Genomic DNA, 16,426 nt, shown 5'->3' with positions numbered 1-16,426 from the left:
ATCTGTCGATTCCTACATTGGTGACCCCGAAGCTTCACGGACGATTTTCGCGGAGGACGCGCAGAACAAAACGATGGATGTTACTGCAGCAACCTTCAAGCTCCCTCAATTTTGGGAACAACAGGCGGCCTCCTGGTTCGTCCAAGCAGAGGCTCAGTTCCAGCTTCGGAACATTGTGCTGGATCAGACCCGTTATCTTTATGTGGTCTCCGCACTGGACAGCTCGACGGCTTCGAGGATCATCAGTCTGCTGGAGACCCCGCCCATAGATAACAAGTATGATACGCTTAAGGCGCGACTAATGCAGGTTTTCGGCCTCACGAAAGCGGAGTGCGCGCGACGTTTACTCACACTGCCCGGGTTAGGCGACGCCAAGCCATCTGAGTTGATGAGCCAGATGCTCACGCTCCTCGGTTCTGAGCCGCAGTGTTTTCTGTTTCGGGAACTGTTCCTGAGCCAGCTCCCCGAGCAGGTGCAAGCAGCCCTCGCCAGGTCGGAGGCTACGGACGGTGTAGCGCTCGCGGCCGAAGCCAACACCATTTATGCGGCGATGCAGCAGTACTGCGCCACCTCGAAGCGTCCTGCCCCGAAGAACCCCGCCTCGGCGCCTCCACCATCCGGTCTCTGCTACTACCACGCCCATTTCGGTCCAAAAGCCAGATGCTGCCGTCCTCCATGTAGTTTCGTGCCAAATGCACCGAGAAAGCAACAGCACCGACTGCGTGAATGGAAGAATGACCCCGAGGCCGGTTTCGCGTCTACGATGGCGGTTGGAGATTCCGGGAATATCGGAGTCATTCGAACAGGCTTGTCCGACCTCCGCTGCGATTGATTTTTGAGGTTAAAGACACTTCTGGGGGGGGCGCATGTGGCAAAGCCACCAAGGGACTCCTGTATAACTATAACTGCCTTTAACAGAGTGCTACAACACCTAGGTTGGTTTTCTGTATGTAAATAGCCCATTCTGGGTAAGTCCCAGAACCAGCGCGATGACGTCATCACGTGGGTCACGTGACGTCCCGAACGGCGGGAAACGTGATGATGTCATGACGTCAGACTGGGAGGTTCCCAGTTCAGACCTCGTGAAGCCAGCATTAAGAAAAGACCTGTTGATTGTTTCTCCTGCATGCCATTGTTTGTTCTCTAGTTTACATTAAACTTCCTTTTATTATCGGACTGACTCGACCTCAGTACTTCAGTTAGGGATCTGTCGATTCCTACAGGCCCGTATTTTTCGATCGGAGGCTTCCTGCGTGCGGAGGCCTCTGATCTGGTAAAAATCTACGCACTTACCTGAGGGCTCCTGAGGTCCGGACACTTCCGCTCATGGGCCTCTCCAACTCCAAGTGCGCAGAGCCTACGTATCCCGGGGCGCATGCGGTTCACAAGCGTCCCTGGGATCACGTGGGCCATGGGGAGCCAATCAAAGAAGGGAATCTCCCTTCATACACTTGACAGATAGACCTGTCAAATATATGAATGGAGATCAATGAAAAAACATAGTAAAACTTTAAATAATTTTTTTTTTTAAATCACCTTTTTAAATTTGTTGAAATTACAATAAATTAAATATTTTAAACAAAAATTAAATTTTTTGAAAAAAATAATTAAAGTTTTTTACAGGGTTAAAAATAAACTTACCTTTTTTTAATGTATTTTTAAATGATAAATGACTGAAATTTAAAAAAAAACTTTTTTCAACTCTTGTCCTGGTAAAAGCAGGCCTTACGTCTGCTTTTACCAGGCGTAAGAATTCTAAGGCTTTTCTGCGGGCGGAGGGTTTCCAGAAAGCGGAAATCGCCACCCACAGAGGCCCTTCTCCAGGGCAGGCGTCCGATCTGTCAAGAGCATTCTTGACAGATCGGAAATGCCGGTTTTCAGCGCATGCGCTGTGCATGCCTGAAACCAGCATTTCCGATGTCCCTACGGGTGGGTGCACAGCGCGTACCCACGCATAGGGATCGGAATATCCGGGCCATTAACTTAGAGCCGTAGATATTCTGCACACCATTTCTTAGATAAGTATATGGAAGTTAATGGTGGAAACACATTAGTTCAGTGTATTTCGGCATTTTGTTCACTTGTTACAATTTAAAAAAAACTGCTGACACTTTGTTCTCATGAGCCTACTTCCTTTTTTGCTTGTCCCCAGCATCAATATTGGCACCAACGGGTTTCCCAATGGGAATCCTCTATCTGAGGTATTTGGAAGAAGTGGTGGAGCAACAAAGGAGATCCTACACAGGTCAGTCTGCACGAGAAGTCATCTGTGTCCAACTGTTGAGAACCACACCTGCAGACAGACCTCATTTTAGTGAATGATTATTGCTTGCAATGGCTCCTATTCTCAAGGGATATTTTAGTTCAGCAGACCCACTGACACCTAACATATGTAAAGGCTTGACTAATCTCAGAAGTACACCACTCTCATGCTTTCAGTGGCACTGCAGAAAATAAGGCATTCTAGGGTGACCCTAGATTCTTTGATTGGCTGCACCCACTATCAATATCTATAGGTCCTGGCACACTTGCCTGCAATGACCACAGGGAACTGTCGACACATGGTCATCAGAGAGCCAGATACAGAGCTGTGCCACCTGTTGCAAGGACACCCGGAGCTACAGTGCAGCAATGAACCGGCAAATCCACAGGGCATAATGGTCAGCTGCAGCCAGTAACTTGGCCCCACCACCTTGCTGCAGTGCTGACCTATGGGGAGGGTGCTGTGGAGTGGCTGAGAGGGCAACCTTCATTTCAGGCACCAAATGCTGAGGTTGGGTGGGTTGGGTGCCTGGCTGCTCCTTTACTTGCCTGTAGACGTATGTCTATACCTTGGATCTTGGAATTCCTTTCCCTTCATTTCTGCATGCCATTTCTTAGTCCTCCCCTCACCCCACCACCACCCCCAACCCACTTTCAGTTGTGACAAAGACTGTTAATGAGTTGAGATGTCCTTTGAGCCTTTTCAAAGGCTTATCTCAATTTTTGTCATCCTATTATAAACTGCACTCCAAAAAACACTTACCTACCATCTCAAATTCTAAGGAGTGAATATCTGGAATTTCAAAACAACAACAACATCAACTTGTATTTATATAGCGCCTTTAACATAGTAAAACGTCCCAAGGCGCTGCACAGGAGTATTTTAAGACAAAAAAATTTGACACCGATCCACATAAGGAGAAATTAGGGCAGGTGACCAAAAGCTTGGCCAAAGAGGTAGGTTTTAAGGAGCGTCTTAAATGAGGAAAGAGAGGTAGTGAGGCAGACAGGTTTAGGCAGGGAATTCCAGAGCTTAGGACCTAGGCAACAGATGGCACGACCACCAAAGGTTGAGCGATTATAATCAGGGATCCTCAAGAGGGCAGAATTAGAGGAGCACAGATATCTCGGGAGGTTGTGGGGCTGAAGGAGATTACAGAGATAGGAAGGGGCGAGGCTATGGAGGGATTTGAAAACAAGGATGAGAATTTTGAAATCAAGGCGCTGTGGTGGAACCACTAGAGGATTATGGACAATTGTATATGTAATAATAATAAATAACTTCCGGAGGAAGTTATGTGCACATCACTTCCTGTGAACTGTGAACTGTGAACTCTGTGCATACATCACTTCCTGTGCATACGTCACTTCCTGTGTTTGGACTAGTATAAATACTGAACTGCTCAGTATAGTAAAAGGGCTTCTCCTAGAGGCATGGTGAAGTCTGCTCTTGTACATAGTATAATTATAAGTTGTTTAAAGCTTACTTTAAAGTTCCTTGATGTGTGAGACTTTTTATTACATCAATTTAAACAACTTAGTATTTACACTCACAAATACTAGACCTTCGGGCAAACTCGGAGTTAAGGATCCAGGGAACCACCCATCATGGAAAACATCCTTAAACCTACTTGTCTGGACTTGGACCCAAACGCACCAGCAGCTGGCAGGGTATGGAAGCATTGGTACCGTACTTTTGAGAATTTTCTTGATGAATGTAAAGCGGATGCTCCTACTAAACTGAGGATACTTATCAACTATGTGACCCCAACAGTGTTTGAATATGTTGATGAATGGGATAATTACGATGAGGTGATCCGGGCACTTAAAAAACTATATGCCAAGACCGCAAATGAGGCCTATGCTAGACATCTACTGGCCACAGCCCGACAAGGGCCAGGGGAATTGATTAATGAATTCCTTCAAGAACTTCGCAGGTTCAGCGTAGATTGTAACTTTCAGGCAGCCTCGGCTGAGCTGTACCGCGAAGAAATTATTCGTGATGCTTTCATCTGCGGGATTGCCTCTCCATTTATACACCAGCGTCTGCTAGAAAGTAAAACACTTGAGCTACAAAAGGCTTTTGACCTGGCTTGTTCTCTGGATTTGGCAAAGAAAAATGCAGACCTCTATCAGCTGCCCAGATCTCGATCTGCTGCTGTAACTGCAACCAGACGATTCAAGTGGTCTCAGGTGAACCCTATCATGGAGGAATCTAATCCAGATGATAATTAGGATGAAGAAGAGGAGGATGACCCCACTTTAGCAGCCTCTTGGCAATCTAGGAAGGAATGCTTCTTTTGTGGAGATTCTTTTCACCCTAGGAAATTCTGCCCTGCTTGCAATGCGATCTGCAGTCATTGCGATAAAAAGGGACACTTTGCAAAAGTTTGCCAATCAAGAGCCTCTGCGAGGGCCTATCCAGCTAAGGCCTACTGAACTGCCCCAATTAGGGCCTATCAAGATGCTCCGGCTAGGACCTATCAAGCTTCCTCTCGAGCTCTCTCCCGAAGAAGCACACCTAGAGTTTCAGCCACTCTCTGTGCAACCACACCAATTACAGCTGCTTGCCCACAGAACCTGTTTCATGCAGCTACAAAAGTTTCAGTTAATGGGCATACCTTAGATGCCTTAATTGACTCAGGAAGTACTGATAGTTTCATTAGAGAACAGATTGTTGCGAAATTGAAACTACATATCTTCCCATCGGACCAGGCAATTGCGATGGCTCAGTCATCACTTAATACCAGAATCTCCGGCTCTTGTATTATTGATATGACACTTAATGGTCGCATGTATCTCTCCACCTGACTTTCGGTGCTCAAGGACTTATGTAGTGATCTCATCTTAGGGCTGGATTTTCAAAAACAGCATAAGAAACTCACCATTGAGTTCGGCGGATCCAAACCTGGACTTACTATTTCTAATATACTGTCTAAATTACCGTTTTGTGCATTATCAGCAGCTTCACTTGATGAACCCTCATTATTTGCCAGTATTCCTCCTCGATGCAAACCAATAATAACGAAATCGCAGCGCTTTAGTCAGGAAGACCAATCTTTTATTGAGGCTGAAATCTCACGACTTTTAGCAGAGGATATCATCGAACCATGTTCGTCGCCCTGGCGGGCTCAAATCGTCATCGTCAAGAACCCTCTAAAACCTCACAAACAACGACTATGCATTGATTATTCGCAAACCATCAATCAATATACTGACTTGGATGCCTACCCATTGCCACGCATTGATGATTCGGTTAATAAACTGGCCGAATACAAAGTGTCCTCAACTTACGATTTGAAAAGTGCCTATCATCAGGTACCCTTGAAGGTCTCAGATAAGCAGTACACGGCCTTTGAGGCTAATGGACGGCTGTACCAATTTCGTCGCCTCCCATTCGGGGTTACTAATGGAGTGGCTGTCTTCCAACGGGCAATGGATGGCCTGGTTAAGCAGGAAAATTTAAGGGACACTTTTCCCTATCTTGATAACATTACTATTGCAGGTCACGATCAACAGGAACACGACGCCAACCTCCAAAAATTTCGGGATGCTCTCCATCACCGTAACTTAACTTTGAATGAATCTAAATCTGTTGAGTCGCAACCGACCATCAACATCCTTGGCTACTGCGTAGGCAATGGTATCATTAAGCCAGACCCAGAAAGACTTCGCCCGCTCCAAGAGCTCCCGTCACCTAAGAATCCGGCTTCTTTACGTCGGGCTCTCAGTCTGTTTGCATACTACGCTAAATGGATTCCTCATTTTTCAGACAAAATCCAACCCTTGCTGCATGCTAGATCATTTCCATTGGAAACAGCGGCTGTTGCAGCCTTTAACCTTCTCAAAAAACAGTTGGAGAAAGCGGCTCTTCACTCCATCGATGAGAATCTCCCTTTCATAGTCGAATGTGATGCCTCGGAGGTGGCGATCTTGGCTACTCTAAATCAGGAAGGTCGTCCTGTAGCATTTATGTCTAGGACCTTACAAGGTGCCGAGCTACATTATCCTCCAGTTGAGAAGGAAGCCACAGCCATCATAGAGGCAGTACGGAAGTGGAACCATTTCCTAGCTCGCCAACACTTTACATTAATCACGGACCAGCGATCAGTCGCCTTCATGCTCGATAATCGAAAACGAACCAAAATTAAGAATAATAAAATACAGCTTTGGAGGATGGAACTGGCCTCTTTTGGTTACACCATTCACTATCGACCTGGCAAGGAGAATGTGGCCCCGGATACCCTCACACGAGCATTCTGCTCCACTATGTCGTCCTCTACTCTCATAGATGTCCATAATGGATTGTGTCATCCTGGCGTTACGCGCATGCTACATTTTGTACGATCACGGAATCTCCCTTTTTCTATTGGAGATGTAAAGAAAATGTGCTCAGAATGCCGGCTTTGTGCAGAATTAAAACCTCAGTTCTTCCGCCCCTCAGATGGTATGCTCATACACGCAACCCAACCGATGCAACGACTTAGCATCAATTTTAAGGGCCCAGTGCCCTCTTCAACTCGGAACACATATTTGCTCACCATGATTGATGAATATTCACGTTTTCTGTTTGCCTTCCCCTGCTCCAATATGCTGGCGTCCACAGTAATCTGCTGCCTCGAGCAAGTATTTTCTCTCTGTGGCATGGCGGCTTACATTCACTCAGATCGGGGTCCATCCTTTATGTCAAGGGAACGCAAGGACTACCTCTCAGAACGGGGAATTGCTACAAGCAAAACGACGCCATATCATCCCATCGGAAATGGGCAGGTAGCGAGGTATAATGGTATCATCTGGAATTCCGTACATCTTGCTTTAAGATCTTGGGGCCTACCAAACCAGCAATGGGAAGCAGTGCTTCCGGATGCATTGCACTCTATACGGTCCCTTCTTTCTACGGCCACAAATACTACACCTCATGAGCGGTTCTTTGGATTCCAGCGTCGCTCATCTTATGGGACATCCCTCCCATCATGGCTAACTACTCCTGGACCTGTACTACTCCAAAGATACGTTCGGACGTCTAAAAATGACCCTTTCGTAGATGAGGTCGAACTAACCGATGCCAACCCCACCTATGCATACATACGATATCCCGACGGCCGAGAATCTACCGTATCACTACGGGATCTGGCTCCCTGCCCACCAGGACCTAGTGGGACATCGAGTGATGGTATTTTACCAGGAGCCTCTTGGAACCTACCGGGTACCCCTCTCCAGGATCCTGATCTGACACCAACTAGCTTGGTGCCGGTAGAACCCCATACTCAAAGTTGCGACCCTCCTAGTACCGCGCACCAAAGTACTGATCCGCCACGGACCAGCTCTGCACCTCCCTCTGAACAGAGACAGACCGACTCTGCACCTATTGGGGCTCGTACACGAAGCCATGATCTCCCGACCCTTCACAGGGTAATCCAGGCCACACAGACTCTGACCAATGGCCAACAGCATGCAAGCGGATCAGTGACCCTCTACGACGGGAACCCAAACGGGTGCGACTCTTCCTCGTTCGGCGGCTGCGGAATAAAAGGAAGACCACAGCCTTCTAATCTCGCAGGAGGGAAGAATGTAATAATAATAAATAACTTCCGGAGGAAGTTATGTGCACATCACTTCCTGTGAACTGTGAACTGTGAACTCTGTGCATACATCACTTCCTGTGCATATGTCACTTCCTGTGTTTGGACTAGTATAAATACTGAACTGCTCAGTATAGTAAAAGGGCTTCTCCTAGAGGCATGGTGAAGTCCGCTCTTGTACATAGTATAATTATAAGTTGTTTAAAGCTTACTTTAAAGTTCCTTGATGTGTGAGACTTTTTATTACATCAGTATATAATTCCTTTTACAGCAATGTAGTACAGCTGGGGGCTGCACTTTTAATGTATCTGTTAACTGTACTAGGGCTTCTTTCCTGTACTCCGCGTGATGATGTCATGCCGTCTGATGTGCCTCAATGAATCCAAGACTCAACGTTAACGGAGTAAAGCAAGGCTTTTATTAACTCAGAAAGTAATACACAGTGGAGAAGTGTCTCTCATCCAGAGATCTGCTGTACTGCCTGTGAGACACGCTGGGGCCTGCTTAAGTAGGGGCCAGGTATGGGCGGAGCCCTACACACAATACAATACAGGTAAGGAAATGAAACTGAAACTAAACTCCCCTGCTTGTCACAGTCACAGGCACAATCAAACACAGAGAATACAGAGTGCCTGATGAATGGCATATTTCATCACATTCACCCCTTCTACAGATTTAGTCTGTTCGGGGGTTTGATAGTCCTCTGTGACCGACGTAGCTGTTGTGGTGCCGCGGGTGTCGGCTGGGTGTCACCGGTGGCCTCCTGGGTCTCTGCCGGGGGCGCCACCAGGGTTGTTGAAGGGGTAGTTGGTGGGGGCACCGTTGGTCGATGTTCTTCCGGGGGTGATGAAAGGATAGTGGGTGGGTAAGAGTTGCTGTGATCGTTGTTGCTGTTGTTGTCGTGGTTGTTGTCGTTACCGGCTGGGGCGACGTCTTTTATGGACACGGTGTCCTCCCTTCCGTCGGCGTGCCGGACATACGCGTATTGGGGGTTGGCGTGGAGTAGGTGCACTGACTCCACGAGAGGGTCCATCTTGTGGCCCCTCACATGCCTTCGTACAAATACTGGACCTGGGGCGGAGAGCCACGACGGCATGGATACGCCTGAGGTGGATTTCCGGGGAAAGACAAACATTCGTTCATGAGGCGTGGCTTTAGTGGCAGTACACAATAGCGACCATATCGAATGGAGCACCTCTGGGAGGACTTCCTGCCAGCGGGAGATAGGGAGGCCCTTGGTCCTTAGAGCTAGAGTGACTGCTTTCCATACTGTTCCGTTCTCTCGCTCCACCTGGCCGTTACCCTGGGGGTTGTAGCTGGTGGTACGGCTCGTGGCGATCCCCCTGGACAGCATGTACTGACGTAGCTCTTCACTCATGAAGGACGCCCCCCTATCCGTATGGATGTAGCTCGGCATATCGAACAGGCAGAACAGGCTGTTGAGGCATTTAATGACCGTGGCGCTGGTCATGTCTGGGCAGGGGAAGGCGAATGGGAAACGGGAGTTGTTAAGTCTGTGTGTCCCAGTTATGCGTATTATAAATCACTGGACACAGACCACAAGAATAACTTTAACAGGTCTTTACTATTCGGAGGTCAGGGCTGAACTGCCCAGCAAATCCCTACACAACACTTATATACCGGTGTGGTCACCACCGGTATTACAGTATACAGCAGCCAAGAGAAAGTAGTACATCTCTTAAGGTAGTTCTCTTAAGGTGGAACAGATTACATACACCACAATCCTCCCTTTTTAGCTTAACAGTTATATCCCCATTTAACATAACATAATAACATATATATATATACAACTTCATGCAAAACAGTTCAAAGATTCAGTCTCTGAGGAGGCCTCCTGATTCGAGTTGGATAACGCCTTTCAGGGGTCTCTGATTCTCGTTGCTGGGGTGACTCATCTAGTTGGTCTCTTATGGATTGGACATCATCATCAGGTACATTCACTTCTGAGGTAGATGCTTCAGGTTCACTAACTTCTTCCACGGTTGTCTCTGCCGTAACCATGGGTTCGACCCTTGTTTTCGATTCTACCAGTTGGTCAGCATGACGCCATATTACATTTTCACCAATATCTACCGTGTACATCAGGGGTCCTTGTCTGGCCCGAATTGTTCCAGATTGCTATTTCTCATTTTTATAGTCCCGGGCTAACACTGGTTGTCCTATTTCGAAACTCCGAGTGGTCTTGTTATTTATATGCTGGAACTGTTTGTTTTCAACTTCCCTCCGCACATTTGGTTTTAACAAGTCCAACCTGGACCGCAACCTCCTGTTATAGAACATCATGGCAGGACTTTGGTTTGTCACTGCATGAGTGGCGTTTCGATATGCCAGTAGGAATTTGTCCACCTTGTGTTGTAGTGGAATCTGATCTTCGCTCATGGCCTTTATTGCTTTTTTGAACGTTTGTACAAATCTCTCGGCCAACCCGTTTGTAGCCGGATGATATGGGGCAGAGGTATAATGTTTCACCTCATTCTTCTTCATGAATTTCTGGAATTCTTCTGACACGAACTGCGGTCCGTTGTCTGAACATATTTGTTCTGGCAATCCATTTCTTGCAAATATCGTTCTTAACACCGCGATCGTCTTTTCCGAGGTAGTGGTAGTCATCTTAATCACTTCTGGCCATTTAGAATGTGCGTCCACCGCAATTAAAAACATGGAGTCCATGAATGGACCAGCAAAGTCAATATGTACACGTTGCCATGGGGTTGAAGGCCATTCCCATGGATGCAGCGGTGCAATCGGAGGTGCATTTTGCACTTTTTGGCACCCTGAGCAGCTTTTCGTCAGATCCTCTATCTGTTGGTCGATACCCGGCCACCACACATAAGCCCTAGCAAGGCTTTTCATCTTGACTCCCCCCAGATGACCTTCATGCAGTTCCTTTAGAACTCTCTCTCTTAACTTAGGAGGAATAATCACCCTTGTTCTATACATCAATGTTCCTTGACAGACGGACAGCTGTTCTCGTCTTGCTGAGAATGCCGGTAACAGTGGATCACCATGTGCTGGCCATCCCTTCATTGTCACTTCGTAGACCCGGGACAGTGTCGGGTCGTTCCTGGTTTCTCTTTCAATACTTGCATTGGTGACTGGTAAACATTCGATGATGGTCGAGTGAAATAACTCAACAGGGTCAACCGTCGGTGCCTCCTCCTCTGTAGGTAGTGGCAGGCGCGACAGCCCATCAGCATTACCATGCTGCTTTGTACCTTTGAATTCGATCTGATATTGATGTGCCCCTAGGGAAAGGGACCATCTCTGGAGTCTCTGTGCTGTCATCACCGAAACACCCTTCTTAGGGTTAAAAATGGATACCAACGGCTGGTGGTCTGTCAGAAGCGTAAACTTTTGGCCCTGCAGGTAATGATTAAACTTCTTTACTCCCCACACAAGGCTGAGAGCCTCCCTATCTATCTGAGCATAGTTGCGCTCAGCGGAGGTCAATGATCTGGATGCGAACGCAACTGGCCTCTCCAGGCCATTTGGCAACTTGTGTGAGAGTACTGCCCCCAATACCATATGGAGAAGCATCACAAGCCAAACGAATAGGCAGCGTTGGGTTGAAGTGAGCCAACACTTCCTCTGAGGTGATCAATGCCTTGCTTTTGCGAAAGGCCCTCTTACAGTCCTCGCTCCACTTCCATGGTACTCCCTTCTGCAAAAGAGCGTTCAGCGGGTGCAGCACCGTGGATAAATTTGGCAGAAACTTATGGTAATAGTTAATCAACCCTAGGAACGACCTCAACTGGGATACATTATCCGGAACGGGAGCCTTCACAACAGCTTCGATCTTGTCAGGAGACTTATGAAGCCCCTCCTGGTCAATGACATGACCACAGTACGAGATCCGCTTCTGAAAGAACTCACATTTCTGGCGATTAACTCGAAGTCCATATTCTTTCAATCTGGTGAGCACCAGTTCCAAATTTGCAAGGTGTTCCTCGTCATCATCTCCTGTAATCAGAATATTGTCCAGGTAACATTGTGTGCCTGGAATTCCCTGTAATACCTGCTCCATGGCCCTCTGCCAAATTGCTGGAGCCGATGCCACTCCAAAAACCAGTCTATTATACCGGTATAAGCCTCTATGCGTGTTGATCGTGAGATACTGGCGTGACTCTTCCTCAACTTCCATCTGTAAGTACGCCTGCGCCAGGTCTATCTTGGTGAAGTGTTTCCCGCCAGACAACGAAGCGAAGATATCCTCAATCCGTGGAAGCGGATACTGCACCGTGTGAAGCACCGGATTAACAGTGATCTTGAAATCTCCACAGATGCGAACCTTCCCCGGTTCCCCCGGCTTGTTGCTCGATGAACGCTTCATGACGGGGACAATGGGCGTGGCCCACTCACTCCAGTCTACCTTAGACAGTACTCCTGAACGTTCTAGCCCTTCCAGCTCAGCTTCCACAGCAGGTCGCATCGCATAAGGTACCGGTCTGGCTTTGAAAAATTTCGGGTTTGCATGTTCTTCAACCTTGATGTTTGCCGTAATTCCTCTCAGTGTTCCCAGTCCCTGTTGGAACACCTCTTTAGCATCGTCCAATATTCTGGACAATCGTTTAGGTTTGACATCTTTTTTACCGGAATCTACCGTTAGTGCTTTTACGGAATGCCAGTCCATATTTTTTTCCTAATCCACTCCCGTCCCAGTAGTGGTGGACCTCCCTCAGGTAGCACATATAAGTCCATTCCTCGGCTTTCTTTGCCCTTGTGGACCACCTTTACCTCTATCTTCCCGATGGGGTATACTCCTTGCCCCGTGTATGTTTTCAATACAATCTCCGTATCCCGTAGGGGAATATGTGGGAATAACCTTTTGTAATCTTGCTTATTCATGACCGTCAATGCCGATCCAGTGTCCAATTCCATCTTCACTTGGACTCCTGCTCTCTGAAGTGTGACCCAGATTGTTTGGAGGTCTGCTTCATTACCAACATTGTGTACTCTTAGACTACCCAGTTCATTACTGCTGGAGTCTGAATTTGACTTCTGTTCGTTCGAACTGTTCTCTGTCACCTTGTGTACCTTTCTGTACTTTTCCTGCGGTGAGTTTTTGTTGCTGGTCTTCTTTCCTGACCGGCATACTTTAGCTATGTGACCAAGCCTGCCACATTTTCTGCATTCCTGATTTTTGAACCAGCACTGGTTCTGATCGTGCGTTGTCTTTCCACAACGATAACATTTTACTGTACCCAAGACCATTTGATTGGTGCTGAGTTCCGGTGACCGTAGCTGCATTTCCGCAGTGCCTCTCGTTGCGGCTTCGTGCGATGCTGCAATAGTGACAGCTTTATCAAGCGTAAGATCATTCTCCTCAAGCAGTCGCTTTTGTGTTCCTTCTTTTAACAATCCACACACAAATTTATCTCTCAGCGCATCTGCTAGTCCTGTTCCAAACTGACAGTACTTTGATAGCTTACGCAGTTCAATTAAAAATTCAGCGTTGCTTTCGTCTTTCAGCTGCATTCTTCTGTAAAATTTAAATCGTTCCGCTATCATCAGTGGCGTGGGGTTTAAATGATTTTTCAGGACAGTAACAATATTCGCGAAAGTCTGATCCGCCGGTTTATCTGGTGACAGAAGGTGCTTCAATAGCCCGTATGTCTTCGCACCCATTGAGCTTAATAAGGTTAGTGCTTTCTCATCATCTGGTACCTTATTTGCTTTACAATAAACTTCCATGCGTTCTACATACGTGGTCCAATCTTCGATATCGCTATCAAAGGTATTAATGTTCCCATGTTTAGGCATCCTTGCAAGTTTTTAAATTTTTCTTTTTCTCAAAATGGCGGCTTCCCGCGCTTGCCTTCTTCCCCCGCCTACTAAAATGGCGGCTTCCCGCGCTTAGCGGTCTTTCCCGCGCTCATCTTCTTCCCCCGCCGACTACAATGGCGGATTCCCACGTTTGCCTTCTTCCCCCGCTGGCTGCAATGGCGATTGCTGTGCTGCTGCCGTTCTCGCCTCCCCAGCGGTTCTCAATTCCCTGACGCTGCTTTTACTCCCCCGCGGTTCCCGTGGGCATTCATGCTTCCCCTGCTGTTGCGCCTCTCAGCCCCGCATGCAGCCCGGTCCTTTACACCGGCTGCGTTTGAGTTCTCCGCGGCTCTCGTGCCTTAAGCTGTCCCAGTCGCTGCGCCTCTCGGCCTCGATTGCAGCCCGGCCCTTTTCACCGGCCGTGGTCGAGTCCTCCACCCTTTTCCCTCCGTTTTCCCTCCCCCACTCCACAGTCAACGCGGCCGACTTTCTGCTCGTGTCGCTGATCGGCTTACCCACCACCGTGGTAGAAGGGATGATCACTGCCTGTCGCTGATGGAGGGCTTCGTGGTCAGAATTTTTCTTTTTAACCCGGGTTCTCGATGCCTCCCATGCGATGGTGCTCAGCAGGATGATGAGGGCGGATGCCTCTTCTCGACGCCCGTTCTGAGGACGAAGCTGCCTTGGATGTAAAACTGCCGCAGGGTAAGATCGGACTCGTCGCCTCTGTTAAGTCTGTGTGTCCCAGTTATGCTTATTATAAATCACTGGACACAGACCACAAGAATAACTTTAACAGGTCTTTACTATTCGGAGGTCAGGGCTGAACTGCCCAGCAAATCCCTACACAACACTTATATACCGGTGTGGTCACCACCGGTATTACAGTATACAGCAGCCAAGAGAAAGTAGTACATCTCTTAAGGTAGTTCTCTTAAGGTGGAACAGGTTACATACACCACAGGAGTATTCGTCCACAATGTTCAGGAAGTAAACATTGCGGTCCACTGACGGGAGGGGGCCCTTGAAATCTAAGCTGAGCCGCTCAAAGGGCCGTGTAGCTTTAATTAAGTGGGCCCTATCTGGGCGGTAGAACTGAGGCTTGCACTCAGCGCAAGTGCGGCAGTTCCTGGTCAGAGACCGAACTTCCTCAATCGAGTAGGGTAAGTTGCGGGACTTTATGAAGTGGAACAGTCGTGTGACCCCTGGGTGGCAGAGGTCATTGTGGAGGGTCTGTAGCCGATCCCCGGTGGCGCTGGCACACATCCCTTGTCCACGTTGTAAGTGAGGTTGAGTTTTTGTGTGGTTTTCAGGAACCTCTCGAGGTTCGAGTCGTGATCCTGCTGGTTGTGACCGCAGATGGTGATGTTGTCGAGGTAGGGGAAGGTTGCCTGCAAGTGGTGGTCATCGACTATGCGGTCCATCTCCCTCTGGAAGACCGAGACCCCATTCGTCACCCCAAAGGGGACTCTGAGGAATTGGTAGAGGCGTCCGTTCGCCTCGAAGGCGGTGTACGGGCAGTCCTCTGGTCTGATAGGGAGCTGGTGGTATGCTGACTTGAGGTCGATGGTGGAGAACGCCCGGTATTGGGCAATTTGGTTCACCATTTCTGATATGCGGGGTAGCGGGTAGGCGTCTAGTTGGGTGTACCTGTTGATCGTTTGGCTATAGTCGATCACCATCCGTTTCTTCTCGCTACCCCTCACCACCACCACTTGGGCACGTCATGGGCTGTTGCTGCGTTCAATAACGCGCTCCCTCAGCAGCCTGTCCACCTCGGTCGCGATATACCGCCTGTCCTCCCAGCTGTACCTCCTGCTTTTGGTCGCTATTGGCCGGCAGTTGGGAGTAAGGTTCGCGAATAGCGAAGGCGGCTTTACCTTCAGGGTAGCCAGACCGCACACTGTGAGGGGCGGCTGGGACCCACCGTAATTGAGCGTGATGCTTTGGTGGTGGCACTGGAAACCCAGGCCCAAGATCACGCTCGCACATAGACTCTTCATGATTAGTAATTTAAAATTATCATATACAGTTCCGTTAACGGACAATTGTACCGCGCAGTAACCCATAATGGTCGATGTCTGGGTTTTATCAGCCATAGAGATGGTGCCCCGAGCAGGGACCACTGTTAGAGAGAGTTGTTGTGCTAGTTCAGGGTGGATAAAACTCTCCGTGCTTCCACTGTCAATTAAACATTTAACCCCGCACCCGTTTACCTCGATGTCCACCATTGATTTGGATAGCGGGTGCGGTCTGGTCTGGTCCACTGTGACCGATGCCACTGTAGGGCCCTGATCGCGACAAGATGGCATCCACGCTGTCTGCTCACAAGATGGCGGACCCCACGAGGTCGGGCAAGATGGCGTCCAAGATGGCCGCTCCCACGGCGCACACGCGGCGGTGGCGGGTTTTCCAGCGGGGTTCCCTCTGCACACCTTCCCGAAGTGCCCCTTCTTACCGCACTTAAAGCAGGTGGTGCCTTTCGCCGGGCACAGGTTTCTGGTGTGCTTCGGCTGCCCGCAGAAGTAGCAGTTGGGGCCCCGACGCGTCGCGGCTGTCGTAGGGCTTCTGGGGGGAGAGCGGGGCCCCGACGGTGTCGGGCTGCTGGGCGGGGAAGATGCCTTCCAAGATGGCGGCGCCCTTGGTGCACACGTGGCAGCGTGGGCGGCGCGGGCTGAAGAGTAGGCATCCGAGTTTCTCTGGGCCACATCCAGGGATCGCGCTGTGTCCACAGCCGGTTTCGGGTCCAATCCCGTTTTTTCCAGTAGTCTCTGCCGGATGTAAGTGGAGCTGAGGCC

Source organism: Somniosus microcephalus, chromosome 3 (genome assembly GCF_052327205.1).
Source record: "Somniosus microcephalus isolate GS21.2 chromosome 3, FLI_Smic_1.0, whole genome shotgun sequence".
NCBI classification, from domain to species: Eukaryota; Metazoa; Chordata; class Chondrichthyes; order Squaliformes; family Somniosidae; genus Somniosus; species Somniosus microcephalus.
This window is presented reverse-complemented; position numbering follows the sequence as displayed.